This window comes from Haliotis cracherodii, unplaced genomic scaffold (genome assembly GCF_022045235.1).
Source record: "Haliotis cracherodii isolate W230 unplaced genomic scaffold, xgHalCrac1.p SCAF_6, whole genome shotgun sequence".
Classification (NCBI taxonomy): Eukaryota; Metazoa; Mollusca; class Gastropoda; order Lepetellida; family Haliotidae; genus Haliotis; species Haliotis cracherodii.
Genome location: NW_027266319.1, coordinates 13,644,094 through 13,660,307, shown reverse-complemented (window position 1 = coordinate 13,660,307; position 16,214 = coordinate 13,644,094). Strand labels below are relative to the sequence as shown.

The 16,214-nt window shown below is 42.1% G+C and overlaps 1 pseudogene; it reads left to right on the top strand.

Annotated features, from left to right (window-relative positions):
- LOC139444812 (uncharacterized) overlaps window positions 1-16,214 on the top strand; it is a 174,921-nt pseudogene that overhangs the window by 99,644 nt on the left and 59,063 nt on the right.

Sequence of the window (16,214 nt, the reverse complement as noted above, 5' to 3'; positions counted from 1 at the left end):
ATTGATGAAATGATAAAATTAATTAAAAGTTGATGATAATAAGTCCATTTATAATGCAGCAGATTCCATTCAACAAATGAATGCTTACAGCTCTACACTACTAGTACCATGGTCATTGGATCAGTGTGCACTCAAATTTCCGTTCTCAGCTTCCTGGGGAGTATACACTTTTTGCTTGTGGCAAGAGGCGACAAACGGAATCGGGTGGTCAAGCTCTCTGACTTGGTTGATGCATGTCATCGTATACATTTCAAGCTGTTTCGGAAGTGCCTGCTTAATAGTCACATTACCATCTCATTCTACCGGGTACCCATTGTGGTTAGATACATCTCTCAAAGGTCACTTACCCGAAGAGACACCTCATGTATTTCAGTGTAGGGCAAGACCAAAGCCCGAGAAACTCTCATGAGTCAAGCTCACTGAACATTGTCACCCATCCACCTACTCTCCATGACCAGTTTGTCTGATCTGTCACTTCAATGCTGTACAGCGCGGCCACCATATTAATCCATTGTCATTTGATCGTTGAAAACTTCACTGAATGCAATTTCCAACATCTTCAATACAAATTCAATTTAATATTTCATTAAAATGTCCATGACCATTTCGAATCTTTTTCCAAAATTGGTCCTTTTGGCAATTTCAATTTCAGTTAAGAACTACATTCAAAAGAAAATCTACTCCAAACAAGTGGCAATTGACAAATGCCCTTACGATATAGACAGCTATGAAATATCATAAGTATAGTGTTCTTCTCAATAAAACAAGTATGTAATGACAGGAGCGGAAAATAATGAGCCTGTCAGAAACACCTGAAGGTTATGGCGTCAAGAGAGCTACTTGGTTCCGATGATTGGAAACGGAAACAAGGCTTGCAAATAAGGTGTCAAAACCAGACGAGATTATTTGCTTCTGGCACCGTCTACTCCCTGCAGCTGTTGAGCAGAAATATGTACAGACATGAGGTCAATGAAAAAAGAATAGGTCAAACTGAGGTCATTTATCTAGGTCATTTGTCTTTAATTATGTATTATGTTTGAGGGGCGGTCGGGTAGCCTAGTGGTTAAAGCGATCGCTCGTCATGCCGAAGACCCGGGTTCGATTCCCGACATGGGTACAATAGGTCTTCAGTTACCCATGATTGCCATAAAAAGTGACTTATAATGCTTGTGGCAAGAGGCGACAAACGGGATCGGGTGGTCAGGCTCTCTGGCTTGGTTGATGCATGTTATCATATTTCAATTGTGTGGATCGGTGCTCATGATGTCAATCACTGGATTGTCTGGTCCCGACTCCATTAATTACTGACTGCCATCATATGGCTGGAATATTGCTGAGTAGGTCATTATACAAAAAACAACAAAAAACAAAAACAAACCTTTAGGACTGTCTAGTATTACCAGTACACTACAATATAATTTTCAAAAGAAATGTATTGCAGTATATTTTCTGGGTTCTGGATTTGTTGGTAAAAAAGATACAGCAAGTTTTGTTTTTATTTCTTGTTTAACCTGAAATCTACACAATTAATTGAAAAAATGGCGGAATTTTCTCTCATGTTATTATTTCCCCTATAACCATGACAACAAAATGGTGGTGACTCAATTATGCTGTAATATTTATTGGAGTAAGCAAAAAATAGGATCTGTACGTACAATTAGTGTCAATCACTGTCAAATACTTTTGCTCACAATATTTAATACACATATCTCCATACAGGTACCGACCCGTGAAGATCCGGGGTAGACAAGGTCTTCAGCAACCCATGCTTGCCGTAAAAGGCGACTATGCTTGTTGTAGGAGGCGACTATCACAATCGGGTAGATGCATGGCATCGTATCCCAATTGCATGGATCGATGCTCATGATGTCAATCACTGGATTGTCTGGTCCAGACTCGATTATTTACAGACCGCCGTCACATAGCTGGAATATTGCTGAGTGCGTTAAACAACAAACCCACACAGGTACCTGTATCGCAATTAATTGCCAAAATAATGTTTTCGCCAAAACACAGCCCTACTTAATACTTCGGATGTAGGGGCACAGGTGGCCCTGTGGTCAAAGGCACCTCTGTTTGTCAGCACCATACTCGTGCTCGTGGGTTTCACCGAAGTGGTAAACGTCTAAGACCTGCATCACTTCGGGCTTTCATCCCACATTAACCTGACACGCCGTGATATAACTGGAATACTGTTAAAAGCAGCGTTAAACCCTACTCACTCTCTCACTCACTCACTCACTCACTCACTCAAAGACACCGCTATTTGCTGTGCAGAGTTGCATCCCTTGGGCATGCCGGAAACCTTCCCTCCCAAAAAACAATTTGCTGTAACATGGACATGAACAGGAACACACATATACTGACATGGTTAGTTTCTGTGAAGCATGCTGGAATTGGTCTTTCCTTCTTGTTTCTGGGGCACATGGGGAACACTCATCTCAGGTGTCTCAATTCTTCCCTTTATTGTGCCAGTAACGTATGGACGTGGATTGAAATTCCACATTCGACCTGACTATCGGTTTCACGGAAGAAGTATACATCAAAGTCCTGCATCACTTGGGGCTTTTCCGCTCGTCACGCCGAAGACCAGGGTTCGATTCCCGACATGGGTACAATGTGTGAAGCCCATTTCTGGTGTCCCCGCCGTGATATTGCTGGAATATTGCTAAAAGCGGCGTTAAACCATACTCACTCACTCACTCACTTGGGGCTTTCCACCCACATCAAGTTGACACGCTATGATGTAACTGAAATGTGGTTCAAAGCAGAGTTACACCTCACTCACTCACTCACTCACTCACTCACTCACTCACTCACTCACTCACTCGATGTTGCAAGAATCTGAATGTTTTTCACCTCATGCCCATTCCAGTTGGATGAAGGTGAGCTTCAGAAACTAAGTTTTCCCAGTTGTGTGAAGGAGATTTGATAGGATTTGAGGGATCAAAGCTGGCCTTGCTATCAAGGGATAGATAGGTGCATTAATAATCCACACAAACAGGTCTCCATTATTTCTTCTTCTTTTCTGTTGCATCTTCTTGATCACTCAACAAACCACTCAATTAAACTCACTCAACCACTCACTCAACCACTCACTCAACCACTCACTCACTCAACCACTCACTCAACCATTCACTCAACCATTCAACCACTAACTCAACCACTCACTCAACCATTCACTCAACCAAACAATCACTCAACCAAACAACCACTCACTCAACCATTCAACCACTAACTCAACCACTCACTCAACCACTCACTCAACCACTCACTCACTCAACCACTCACTCAACCACTCACTCAACCAAACAACCACTCACTCAACCACTCACTCAACCATTCAACCACTAACTCAACCACTCACTCAACCATTCACTCAACCAAACAACCACTCACTCAACCAAACAACCACTCACTCAACCACTCACTCAACCAAACAACCACTCACTCAACCACTCACTCAACCATTCAACCACTCACTCAACCATTCAACCACTAACTCAACCACTCACTCAACCATTCACTCAACCAAACAACCACTCAGTCAACCTTAAAGCTTAAGCTAAAGGACTTAAAGCATTCCTTCACACAGGACAGATGCACCTAATTCCTCATACCACTTCCATTCTTCTCACAGTAATAATATCCTTTCTGAGTGTATTTGTGTAAAGAGAAAATGTTGACTCAGCCATCTTTCTGCTTAATGTCAGCGTTGAGAATGTGTACCATCCAAGCCTCGGGATACATGGAATCTCGAAACAGGAGCCCTTCAGGAATATTTCAAATATTATGAGCAAGATAATCCAGTTACCTTTTAAATCTCGGAACTGTAGAACTGAAATATGTGGAAAATAATGAGTTGTAGTTGTTGTATTTTCAAACTGTCTTTCAATCTCACCCTCTTCAAAACTCTCACAAACTGCTCACCATTAATGCTTGTGGGTGTATACATGATCATTTGGACCCGTGAAGATCCGGATAGAATAGGTCTTCAGCAACCAATGCTTGCTGTAAAAAGCGACTCTGCTTGTTGAAGAGGCAACAAACGGGATTGAGTGGTCAGGCTCGCTGACTTGGTTGATGCATGTCATCGATCCCAACTGTGTGGATCGATGCTCATGATGTCAATCACTGGATTGTCTCGTCCAGACTCAATTATTTACAGACTGCCGTCATATACTTTAATATTGCTGAGTCAGCATTAAACAAGAAACAAACAAACAAACAAACAAAACATGATCATTTGCCATGGGGATTGGCAACCATGTTCCACATTGATTCCACTAAAAATTCATCGCATGATGGATCTTTAATTACATAAATGTCCTTATATCAATCGTCTTTTGCAAAGTACCAGGGGCCGTGGTTTCTTACGTGGCTGCGTCACACAGAAAGACGTTAAAAGATGGTACTTGTTGTTACCCTGTCTGGTGCTCGGCATTAAGGGGCTAAAACAAGGACTGGTGTCAGTATACCATGACACTGAGTGGGGTATTCTTGTTAAACTGTGGCATGGTATCTCAGTAGGCGAGCACTTTAAAACCGGCTACAGTCGAAACTAGTACAAGCAGACAGCGAGACTTATGCATGCACGTTGCAATATAAGTGAAATAATCTTGATAATAACAATAAGGTCCATGTCACCTCACTTCAAATCACTGTTTTATATCATGAGACCAAAATAACGTCCCGGCTTAAATTGATGCTCATTGTTTGTTTATTTGTTTGTTGTTTAACACTGCCCTCATCAATGTTCTAACAGGGGTAGTCGATTCCCGACATGGGTACAATGTGTGAAGCCCATTTCTGGTGTCCCCCGCCGTGATATTGCTGGAATATTGCTAAAAGCGGCGTAAAACTATACTCACTCACTCACTCACTCTACCTTTATGATGGCGGTCTGTAAATAATCAAGTCTGGACGAGACAATCCAGTAATATTGACATCATGAGCATCAATCCTTGGTGCTACGATGACATGCATCAACCAAACCAGCAAGCCTGACCACCCAATATCCCGTTGGTTGCTGAATTCAAATTCTAACCAGGGGGTGGGCCAGTCGTCTAAGGCGCCGCGATTCGCAGTGCAGAGTTGCATCCCTTGGGCACGCCAGAAACCTATGATTATGGGTTCGAATCCCGGTTCGCCCCAATTATGTTTCTAGGTTTGTCAGCACCATACCGTGCTCGTGGGTTTCTCAGTGGTTAACGTCTGAGACCTTCATCACTTCGGGCTTTCCTCACACATTAAGCTGACACGCCGTGATATAACTGGAATAATGTTAAAAGCGGCGTAAAACCCCAATTCACTCACTCACTCCAATTCTAACCCGGATGTTCACAGGGGAAATTGATACTCGCTAATGTACTCCTAACTAACCTTCCCTTCTCACAGTCTCTGGCTCTTGTTCATCTTCTGTCTTCATCTTCTTCATTAGAAGCGGCACTGATGGCTAATTGGTCTCCGAGCCATAGCTCCATTCGCAGAGTTGTGTCCCTTAGCTGTCATACATGGAGCGGGGTTCAGGTTTCCAGTAAATATCTACGACCTGCATTACTTTGGGGCTTCCTCCAAATGAAGCTGACAGGCTGTTGTATGACTGAAATACTGTTCAAAGCAGCATTAAACCCCACGTCACTCATTCTTAATCAAGGACATCAATAGTATTCTCAACAAGCTCCCATAGGAAATCTAGATCGCAATAGGCACGCTTGTTTGTTGCATGAGGAACTCATGAGGTGAGGTGAAATTGGTTTTAAAGTCGCGTCCAAGATTATTGCACTTATATAGCGATGTGCATGCATGTGTATGTTTGTGTGGCTGCTTGTACTAGTCCGGACTGAAGCCGATTTATAGTGCTAGCTCACTGAGATACCATGCCACAGTTTTTAACATGAATACCCCACTCAGACACAGTATACTGACTCCTAGCCGACCAGTCCTTGTTTTAGCCCCTTAATGCCGAGCGCCAGACAGGGTAACAACAAGTACCATCTTTAAACGTCTTTTGGTATGACGCGGCCTGGGATCAAACCCTGGACCTTGCGCTCTCCGGGCGGACGCTCTACCACTAGACCACGGAGACCTCATGAAGGTGATACCGACGCCAGTGGATACAGTGGATCACAAGATGTACTTGGATGTGACATGGAAAGACAGTTGTTTAGATGCATGGATGTTTAACTTTTACTGGTATGGCTAATTGTAATTGCACAGAACCCGTGAAGATACAGGGTAGAATAGATCTTCAGCAACCCATACTTGCCCTCAAGGCGGCCATGCTTGGCATAAGAAAATTGCCAAACCTTCGCTTCAGTTAGTTCTTCATTGCTTGATCACGCATTGATCTGTATCTAACCCTGACTTGTCAAATTGTTGCATACATAAAAATGGATTTTTGTTTTGGACATATATTGCAAAAAGACCTGTGAAGATCTGGGTTAGAGACAGGTCTTCAGCAACCCATGGATGCCGTAAAAGATGACTATGTTTGTCGTAAAAGGCGACTAACAGGATCAGGTGGTCAGGCTCACTGACTTGGTTGATGCATGTCATCGATCCCGATTGCATGGATCGATGCTCATGATATCAATCACTGGATTGTCTAGTCTGAAATGATTATTTACAGACCGCTGTCATATAACTGGAATATTCCTGAGTGCGGCATTAAACAACAAACAAACAAATATAATTGCATAGCAGCTCATGACCACCGTTATTATCTTGTCAACAACTTGATTTATACTGACAGAGACCTGTGAGGTTACCCAATCTAATGACTTATCAGAAAATGAAATACAAATATCTATTTTGTCCTGGCTGTGCAATTTTGTAATGAGAAAAAGAAAAAGGTATTTTACAAAAAAATGTTTGGTCAATAAAATAGAAAACATTTTGAGCTTCACAACATATTTGTGTTCATATTTTGACCTATGGATGAATGTTGGTGCACCTTAATTTAAGTGTGGTTTTAGTGACAGCTTGTTGTTTGAAGACTGGTATTTAGTTCCGTGATTCTTGGTGTCCCCTGTGACATTGCTGGATAAATGCTTCAGCCCACATAAGACTTTTACTGGTTTGTCGTTAAAAATTTTGTTTACTTGTTCTCTCATTCAGTTGCCATGGTATTGCTTGAATATTGCTAAAAACAGTGTAGCACCCTGCAGACTCACTTAGTCTGCGACCCGTGAAGTTTCCGGGCTAGAATAGGTCTTCAGCAACCCATGTTTGTCGTAAAAGGCGACTAATGGGATCGAGTAGTCAGGCTCGCTGATCCCAATTGAGTGGATCGATGATCATGATATCAATCACTGGATTGTCTGATCCAGACTTGATTATTTACAGACCACCGTCATATAGCTGGAATATTGCTGAGTGCGGCGTTAAACAACAAACCAACCAACCAACCAACTTAGTCTGCAGTTAATCAGTGGGTGATTGCGTTTGATATTACTACTTTGAAAAGTATTTCAGTTAGGGCTGGGTTGAGTCCAAATTTGCTACCTGAGTACGCAACCCCCTATTACCCGACCCTACCCGGGTACCTGCTGTAGGTCTCAAGAGAAAGGTACAAAATGTCCGATTGGGAATAGTTTGACCGTAGCCCTGGCAAAATGTATTTAGATACACGTATAAAACAATCTGGTCATGCGTACACTGAAGTTTACTGCATGAAGTTTTATCTTTATTCAGACATATGAAAGTCAGAAGGAATGGATGTATTGTCAGAAAGAACAACGAACATTGGTGACTTGTAGTGTATCCATAGAGTTCTAGATAATTTTTGTCATTAAACAATATATCACGTGACTAACCACGGGTCCGGGTAGTCCTGTGGGTATCTGGGTCCTACTCAGTACCCACCCGACATAAGTACCCAAGTTACCCAGCCCAGCCCTAGTCAAAGGTTGTCCTGTGGGTAGCCGGGTCCTACTCAGTACGCACCCGACATGAGTACCCGAGTTACCCAGCCAAGCCCTAATTCCAGTTATATCACCACAAGCTTGATGTGGGAGGAATTTAACCCCAATGTAATGCAGGTCTTAGATGTTTACCACTTCGGTGAAATCCTACCAGCAACATAGAAACACGCTCAGGACGATTCTAGTATTTGAACCCACGATCATAGGTTTCTTCCACGCCTAGGGGATGCAACATTACACAGCAAATTGCAGCACCTAGTCCAGCACCTGTTCCGGCACCTGGACGACTAGTCTACCCTGCAGTTTACCGTACTCAGTAAATTTATTCAAATTGAAGCCATTGATGTGTCCCTTGACAAATGAAGTTTTTTTGTTTGCTTATTTATTTGTTGTTTAATGCTGCACTCAGCAATATTCCAGCTATATATGACGGCAGTCTATAAATAATCAAGACTGGACCAGACAATCCAGTGATTGGCATCATGAGCATCCATCCACGCAATTGAGATCGATGACATGCATCAACCAAGTCAGCGAGCCTGACTACCCGATCCCGTTAGTCGCCTCTTACGACAAAGAGTCGCCTTTTACGACAAGTATAGGTTGCAGAAGACCTATTCTATCCCAGGTCTTCACGGGTCTTAGGGTGAAGTGTTTGTCTGGGTCAGATTTCCCACATTATTCATTCCCTGCTTGGTGAACCTAGGCACATTTGAACTTTGTGACACTTAGGTTCTCGATCTCGTTAGTCGCCTCTTACGACGAGCATAGTGCCTTTTACGGCAAGCATGGCTTTGCCGAAGACCTATTCTACCCCGGATCTTCACAATAAAGGTTTAAATATTTGACTCAGCATATTTATTCCTGAAATATCCATCAACAGTGAAATATTCAAACATCTTGATATTTTTGGAAGTTCTTTACATGGAGAAGTAAGAACATGATGACCAGTTAGACGAAGGATCTCGACAAATCATTTTTCCAGAAGCAATTTCCCCCCAACAACCAACAATGATAACTTCCCATCCCTAAGGACGTATCAGGCTTCATACTTTCCTCCAATTTGTGGTGTCTAAACAGTGATTATAGTGTCTGAAGAAATCAAATTGAGCATGCTGTGACAAGCTGATATTACACATTTAAGTGCTATCGTGTCTAGATGAAATACCCTTGAGATTAAATAGATTAGCCTGTTATGGCTCCCATGGAAGATTTGACTGCCGTTAATATTGCATGCGAGACAGAAATACAATCATTCTGTAGATAATAGTCAATTAATATTTTCGTTCTGTTTGGCCTGAAATGTTGCCTGTCCTGCGATATTGCCATGAAACTCCCACATCTAGTTGTAATCATATTTACATGATACACAGGATGGGTGTATTATGATGTTGTTTGGGAATGCAGACCTTTGTCGTAAGGTGAAATGAGGTCAAGGTCAATGTCAAGGTTACACACATCTGCATACATGTGAATGTGACTGGTTGTTCTCATGGACGTGCGTTAGTTTTATGATGCTGGCCCACTGGGACACCATCCTGCAGTTTAACATGGATACTCCATCCAGACAGTCCTTGCTTTACATCCTTAAAGGGAAAGGAAGTCAACTATTTTGAAGCTTTGTAAACAATAGTCGATGCTTGCCTAATTCCATTCCTGTCCAGTGACCACATCATGAGTGTAGGCTTATCACGTGACCCGTCTTTTCTCTTGTTTGTAAACAAACGCACCTATTCTGAATTGAGGCCTAATGCCTAATTATTAAGATATACTACTACAACTGCGACAGTGAGGTGCATGACAATATAGTTTTACGCGTCAAAATGACCGTGTAGCGCTAGCTCTACATGTCTTCGATAAGAGGCGAATAACGGGATCGGGTGGTCAGGCTCACCGACTTGGTCAAAGCATGTCATTGATCCCAATTGCATGGACCAATGCTCATGATATCAATCACTGGATTGCCTGGTCCAGACTCGAATATTTACAGACCGCATCATACAGCTGGAATATTGCTGAGTGTGGCGTAAAACAACAAAGCAACCATGTCTTCGATTACAGCACATGGAGTATACATATGCAAACAGAAATATGTTTTCACGTTTTTGATATTTTCTCAATGAATGTTAAATATTTCATGACACATGTTCATCTCAATGTGTAGACTTCTCTTAAGTGAAATAATCAATGTACTGTCACTTTAACGCTGAGCACCTACAGGGTACCAGTAAGTACCTAAGGTTAACGTCTTTTGGAAGCGTCCGGGGATCAAACCACTGTCCTCCCGCTCTCCAAGCTGTGTTCTACAAGGCCAACATTTCCATGACGATCCAGATTAGAATTGATCTTCAGCAACCCAGGCCTGCCATAAGTGGCCACTAACAGGATCGGGTGGTCAGACTTGCCGACTTGGTTGATGCATGTCATCGTATCCCAGTTGCGTGAATCGATGCTCATGATGTCAATCGCTATATTGTCTGGTCCAGATTCGATTATTTACAGACCGCCGTCACATAGCTGTCATTGATGTCATGAGCATCGATCCACGCAATTGGGATAAGATGACATGCATCAACCAAGTCAGTGAGCCTTCCCTCCTGATCCTGTTAGTCGCCTCTTACGACAAGCATAGTCGCCTTTTACGACAAGCATAGTCGCCTCTTACGACAAGCATAGTCGCCTTTTACGACAAGCATAGTCGCCTCTTACGACAAGCAGTCGCCTCTTACGACAAGCATAGTCGCGTCTTACGACAAGCATAGTCGCCTTTTACGGCAAGAATGGGTTGCTGAAGACCCATTCTACCCCGGATCTTCACGGTCTCAATCAATATCCACATGCAGTAATACAGTTAATCATTCAGTTACTATCCACCAAGAACATTGATCGGTGTCTGTGGGAAGACCTCCTGTCTGTGAAAGTCCACAGTGACGGTACACTGCAGGAGCTACAACCCCAGGTAGCAGTGAGACTCGGAACAAGATGTGACACATGTCAAGACCGTATGGTCCCTGAATTCCTCATCCTTGTGTCCTCTCTCACCTCATTCGAGACTATTAAGACTGCATCGGGTGTGCTTTGATAGTATGATGTAGTACGCTAGTAATTGTTGTGCCACTTACGGGCTGATCCGACCTTCTTCCATGTTAAATACCCCAGCCAATTTCATCTGTTGTGTCATCAGTCATGAAACACTGAGATATATTGGGCTGCACTTTTAGCGCTTTTGGTTTGGAACAGCAAATTGATAGCATCCTTGTTGGGAATCAATACTGCCTTTCTCTCTGGCTAACCATTTTTAGCTAACCTGACTGAAAGTCAAACGAGCTCATGTCATTGTCTGTTGGTAACTTTTCAGCGGGGCACGGGTGGCCCAGTTGTCTTAGGTGCTGCGATTCGCTGTGCAGAGTTGCGTCCCATGGACACACCAGAAAACCTATGATTGTGGGTTCGAATTCCGGTTCGCCCCAATTATGTTTCTAGGTTTGTCAGCACCATACCCGTGCTCGTGGGCTTCACCGAAGTGGTAAACATCCGAGACCTGCATCACTTCGGCTCACTCACTCACTCACTCACTCACTCACTCACTCACTCACTCACTTACTCACTCACTGGTAACTTTTCAACTTCTCTGATCTGGTTAAAGCATTGAGTATGAAACTGTAGGAGGATGGACAGCATCATAACAGGAATCAGATTTACCAATTCTTAATTCTTGGAGTGAGTGAGTGAGTAAGGTTTTACGCCGCTTTTAGCAATATTCCAGCAATATCACGGCGGGGGACACCAGAATTAATTCTTGGAAACCATCAGGCTCAGACAGCTGCTGCTTTGGTTGTAGCGTAGCTCTCTATTTAAGATTTAACCTGGGCTTTTGAATGAGTTGCAGGAGTCACTGGTAGGGAAGGACATGCTTACCTTTTTCACCAACACCTGGTGTCGGTCATTACTGATTTTGCCAGGAGAGCGGAAGGTCCGGGGTTTGATCCCCGGCCGCGTCATACAAAAAGACGTTAAAAGATAGTGCTTGTTGTTACCCTGTCTGGCGCTCGGCATTAAGGGGCTAAAACAAGGACTGGTCGGCTCGGAGTGAGTATACTGTGTCTGAGTGGGGTATTCATGTTAAACTGCGGCATGGTATCTCAGTGTGCTAGCACTATAAATCAGCATCAGTCCGGACTAGTACAAGCAGCCAAACACACACACGTGCATGCACGTCACTATATAAGTGCAATAATCTTGGACGCGACGTTAAACCCAATTTCATCTCACATTTCCATATGACAAAAGAGGTTAGCCCTGCTATCAAACTGACAAAGTGGCGATGTCATCTGTGGGATATCTCCACTCACTGCTACATTCCTGTCAGGAGGAGATTCATCCCAGGCTACAAAGAAGGGGGGCTGAAACCTAGTGTGCTCCAATTTAATACTAACATGTCCGTTTGAGAGGCTAAAATCACACACCTGTATCCACACCAGGTGAAACAGGTCTAATTTAGTCTGATGACGTCATTCCTTTGTCAATTGGCACCAATGACGTCATATTGCAAGGGATGTAAGCAATGGTGTGTTTATTATGGAAATAGAACTCTTGGTGAATGTGAAAAATATGAATTGATTATATGAAAAATATAAATTAGTTACTTGTTATATTTGTATTGTTTTGGCTATGAATCTTCTAGGGAAATACTTTTCATGATGAAAAAGTTAAAGAAAAATAGGTTCATTTTCATGTGAACTTGCTCTTAAATGAACATGCCTAATGTAGCTGCCAACAGTTTCTGAGTCCCACGATGGGATCTTCTGATCTAGAGGGGGTGGTCGGGTAGCCTAGTGGTTAAAGCGTTGGCTCTTCACGCCAAAGACCCAGGTTCGATTCCCGACATGGGTACAATGAGTGAAGCCCATTTCTGGTGTCCCCGTCGTGATATTGCTGGAATATTGCTGGAATATTGCTAAAAGCGGCATAAAACCATACTCACTCTGATCTAAAGTCAGGCACCTCATCCACATGACCAAAGTGGTTATCCTCATCAACAAGCTGACAGACAAGGATGTCATCTTTGTGCTGACTCCACGCCCTGCTACTAAGGTCCTTACTGGACTGAACAAAATAATTGGATGTCAGTTGCTTTTCTGTGTGTCTAGTCTTGCTTTAGCTCACACGACATATCGGTAGAAATCACCTGTCACAAGAAATAGCACCAGTGTTGATTGTCCCACCTCACATCATTGTCTGCTGGGTATTATGCTCCTTGACAACCGTTAAGTTTGGTTTGGTTTGGTTTGTTGTTGTTTAACGCCGCACTCAGCAATATTCTAGCTATATGACGGCGGTCTGTAAATAATCGAGTTGGGATCAGACAACCCAGTGATTGACAACATGAGCATCGATCCACGCAATTGGGATCGATGACATGCATCAACCAAGTCAGCGAGCCTGACCACCCATTCCCGTTAGTCGCGTCTTACGACAAGCATAGTCTCCTTTTACGGAAAGCATGGGTTGCTGAAGACCTATTCTACCCCGGAATGACAACCTTTAAGAATCAGGTCTGACACAGTGACACGTTGATAACAGTTGCAGTCTGCAACCTTGTTTACAACTGTTCACCAAAACATGGGTAGGAAACCAGTTTTGGAAAGAGTTCTCTTTGTGTTTGTTCGTGGCATTTCAGGCGAACAATTGTCTTGCCTTTGCATGTGTTTGTAATGGGTTCAACCAGTGGGGCAGGATACGCTCCGATTTTCACAAACACCTGGTGTCATCACTATTTGATTGTGATTCATAAACACATGCTGATGATATAGTCGTCTTTGTGAAATCGACTGCTTTAAGCAGAGATTTCTATTGGATATGGAGAGGGTTTTGTCGCTTTATTTCAAAGCAAGTGACCAAGGAGATCCAACTTGTCCAGAGAACAAGAGATCAAACTGGTCTTTCTTGTGTCTTCCGGAAGAAGATATTTTTATTATTTTTTGCCTCCCCTGTCCCCCAATCTTTTCGCAGAGATATCTTGTCACTATCGAAGGGATTTTGTCCTTGATATTTATGTATCAGGATGTATTGGATGCTACTTCCATCCCAAACATAAAGCATTCCTATATATGATAATAAGAAAAAATTGAAACTTACCATAAACAGGGTTCAACATTGTTTGCAGGTTGCCAATAGGACCTATGCTTCAGAAAGATCAGTTCAAGAAAATGTTCAAGACAACTATGAAACGTCAAAGGTATGTTTTTCTCAATATCCTGACCTTTCTTTCTGGTTTACCAAAATGAGACTGAAATCAGCACTTTCCACCAACCAGTTAGACGGTGGGCATGTTTGTATGTGTAAGAGGCTTCCTGTTTGTTCAAGGTTTTGATCAGGTGAGATACTGTAAAATTCTGTGGCTCGATTTTGAAATGACTGGCCCTTGGTATTAATTACTGGTATTAGTCTAGTGGACCAGCATTATACTTGTCAAGCCCTGCCTAATGTTTATGGCCTCAACAAAGGATTTGTGTGTTACGTGATGTCAAACACCAACATAAGTAGCCGAAAAGCCACAATGAAATGCTTTGATACAAAGGTGTCCTATGTTGTGTGATGACCAGAGGACCAACAATTCATTCATACTAAGCCCAATACTAATTTCATTAAGCTAGTGATTTGTTAATCGGTAAAACGTTGAACCACTGTCTTCCATGGCTTAATTGTCCTTCTCGTTTCTGTCTCCATCTTATACTTTTCATGAGACCTCTTCTTGCACAGAACCGTATAAAATATTTATGTCGTTTCAAAATGTCTAAACTGACAAGTCACAAGTCATCATAGACTTTGAAAAATCTAAAAATCTGGCAGAAATGAGAAGACCAAAACAGCCCCAAATTACACTAAACTAACTTTATAACGAACAAGCTTATAACGAACTGATGGATATAACGAACATGTTTTTGGTCCCGGCCTGCTGAATACATGCTTATAAGGAACTTCGGTTATATCGAACTAAAATCAGTGGTCCCTTTGAGTTTGTTATGAGGTAGTTTACTGTATTCTAAGTCAAACTGATAGACTGATCACAAGATTCTTATTTATAAGGGAAGGCCTTTTGGTCTCTGGCATAGCAATTCTCTGGAGTTGCTTGTCTTGACTGTGCCAGGATATGCTGATTAAGAATGGGTAATTATGATCCTTGGTTTGTCCGTTTGTCTGTGGATGCCCCCCCAAGGGGACAAGTTCATGACCTGTGTTTTCCTCCCACATTAAGCTGACAATACTCGCTCAGTTGCTCGACAAAGAAGCTTGTCTTTTTTTAATGACATTTGTTGACATAATATATACATATTCCACAGCTTCCAGCCGTCATACTTCATCTTGGTCCAAAAAGACACAATGATGTGCAGTTAGATGCTTTGGTCTTACATATGATATTGGTGAGAATATATGTTTAAAGTTTTCCCTAAGAATATTCTAAGGAATTTGCTTTGGTGTTTTGTTAGCATACAAATCTGACAGAATAAGAGTTAATAAAAAAGTACAAGAGCAGTAGAAACTCAAGGGGACCACTGATTTTAGTTCGATATAACCGAAGTTCCTTATAAGCATGTATTCAGCAAATGGCCAGGACCAAAAATATGTTCGTTATATCCGTCAGTTCGTTATAAGCGTGTTCGTTATAAAGTGAGTTTAGTGTAATTTGGGGTTGTTTTGGTATTCTCATTTCTGCCAGATTTTTAGACTTTTCAAAGTCTATGTTGACTTGTGACTTGTCAGTTTAGACATGTTTAAATGACATCAATATTTTATACGGCTCTGTGCAAGAAGAGGTCTCATGGAAAGTGTTCAGGGCCAGTGTCTTTAAGAGGTGAAAAGTTTATTCAGAAATATTAATGGTATAGTCATACTCACAAATGTGACAAACATACTTTGATGGCAAATAAATGAATCTTTACAATTCAGAACAAATTGCACATGATTATAGAGTGTGACTTGAAATGCTGTTTTAAAAGGATAACATTATTTGATCAAAATGATTCTGCACCAGGCTTAGAATTGCTGGCTTAAGAACCATCCATGGATTTGAGTCCAAACGATTTTCAACCATTTGATATCGACGACGACTGGAACTCTGGTTTCCGTTATGACAGCCTAGTAAATCGAGTATCATTGCATGTTGAAATGCTGTCAGATATCAAACTAAAACTTTTCACTTTTGATAGTTGAAACCTGATTAAATTGCTTCATGGACAATGTATTTGCAGCCCGTAAGACCTGTCTTTGACTTACGACGTGAAGAAT